Genomic DNA, 2,325 nt, shown 5'->3' with positions numbered 1-2,325 from the left:
ATGGACAAGGAGGCCTGGTGTGCTGTGGTTCATGGGGTCACAGAGAGTCGGACACGACTGAGCAACTGAACTGAACTTAAAACTTCAAGCCTGGGAGACAGCCTCTCAGATAAATGCTGAGAAAACTGTACCAAAAAGGAAGGAGGAGAAGCCAGGATATATGGGAATTTTTGCAACCACAACATGTACAATTTACTGTTTTGTGGTTTTTTTTTTGGCTGTACCACATGGCTTGTGGGATCATAGTTCCGCAACCAGAGATCAAACCCCAGCCCTCAGGTGTGAAAGCACCATGTCCTAACCATTGGACTGCCAGGAAATTCCAAAGAAGCTATTGTTAATAAAAGAAAACTATATACTTTAAGTTAAGGAATTTGGTGCTTTTCTGTGAATGGAGAAATGGGAGTCTGGGCCCAGTGAAATCATTCCTTTGATAGGCACATCAGTTATCTAGGCCAATATCCCATGTTTCCTCATGCCGAGTTTCTTCAGGCTATAGCATTGAGGGTGGCTGCAGTCTAATGGTTGCTGATGGTCGGTATTCCTTGTTTCCATTGTGAACTCCTTCAGGGCTCACCCTCCATGGTGACTACAATCACTGATGACTGCAACATCCTTTGTTTACCGATACAGCAGTCAGTATTGTCTTTCTCAGGCATAATCAATCTTTAAGTAAGAGGGCTCACAACTGAGGCATTCTCTGTTCTGATAAATCTGTTCTGACATTCTCCTCTTCCCTTCTGCAAGTTCCATAGTAGCCTGAATTCCCTTCACCATAGAAGTTTATTATGTTTTAATAGTTCATTTACATCTGTATTGCCTTTATTAAATTGTTTTCCCCAATAAGCTGTCAACAGAAAAAAAAAAAAAAAAGGCACAACCTAAAGGACTTCCTTGTGATAATACAGTGGCTAAGATTCCAAACTCCCAATTCTGGGGGCTTGGGTTCGATTCCTGATCAAGGAACTAGATCCCACATGCCACATCTAAAGATCCTGCCTGTCTATGTGAAGATTGAAGATACCGCATACTTAAATTAAGACCTATTGCAGCCAAATAGGTAAAAAAAATTTTTTTTAATGCACAACCTAAAAATTGAGAGTTTTATTGGGCATACATTATTATGACTTCAAGCCTGGGAGACAGCATCTCAGATAGTGCTGAGAAAACTGTTATGAGGAGGAGAAGGGGGAGTCAGGATATACAGGAGTTTTTGCAACTGTTAACTACTAGTTGGCACTTGCCATGTACACTTCTTGTCTACCTCTACAAGGATTAAATCACACATGCTGCTGCAGCTGCTGACCTTCAGCATCTGCTGAAGGGAGTTCAGGAAGGAGATCAGGAAAGAAGCATTCCGTGCTCTGAAAAAATTGGCAGAACAAGTCTTCAAATAGTTATATATTTTCAGGAACTGATTCTATGGGCTCAATTGTTACATCTTCTCATGTCTAGAAAAGCACCACATTTCTTCATGATGATATCTGCTCCCAAATCACATATATGCTGACCTTCCCTCTACCTCTTTGGAGCAGTTTCTCAGAGCTATCTGAAATGCTGTCTCCCAGACTATAGTCCTCATTTTGCCCCAAATAAAACTTAACTCACAACTCTCACGTTGGTGCATTTTTTAAGTCAGCAAAACAAAGGTTAAGTAGTTGAAACATCAAAAGATTATTGTTAAGCAAAGAAAACCAGATATCTCAAGGATTTTAGCACTTTTCTGAATATTGGAAGATGCAAGAGTCTGGGCTCACTGAAATCATTCCTTGATATGAACCTCAGTTATATGGGGCCAGTATCCTGTGTTTTCTCATCATGACTTTCCCCAAGCTGCACCCTCAGGGATAGGTGCAATCTGATGATTCCTAAATGGCAGGTAATCTGTTTCTATACTGGGTTCCCTCAGGGCTCATCTTTTGGGTGGTTATAATGTAATGTCTTGATGGCTACAATATCCTTTGTTTACCAATGACAAGCAAATTTTATTTCTAAAGCAAAGACTTTAGAAATAATATTTTTTCTTTTTTTTTTTTCCAGTTTTGCATTTTCATACTCAAGGGTAGTGCTAAACGGAGAAGGCAATGGCACCCCACTCCAGTAGTTTTGCCTAGAAAATCCCATGGACGGAGGAGCCTGGTAGGCTGCAGTCCATGGGGTCGCTAGAGTTGGACATGACTGAGCGACTTCACTTTCACTTTTGACTTTCATGCAATGGAGAAGGAAATGGCAATCCACTCCAGTGTTTTTGCCTGGAGAATCCCAGGGACGGGAAGCCTGGTGGGCTGCCGTCTATGGGGTCGCACAGAGTTGGACATGACTGAA

Source organism: Bos indicus x Bos taurus, chromosome 7, assembly GCF_003369695.1.
Source record: "Bos indicus x Bos taurus breed Angus x Brahman F1 hybrid chromosome 7, Bos_hybrid_MaternalHap_v2.0, whole genome shotgun sequence".
Taxonomy (NCBI): Eukaryota; Metazoa; Chordata; class Mammalia; order Artiodactyla; family Bovidae; genus Bos; species Bos indicus x Bos taurus.
Note: the sequence above shows the minus strand (reverse complement) of the source record.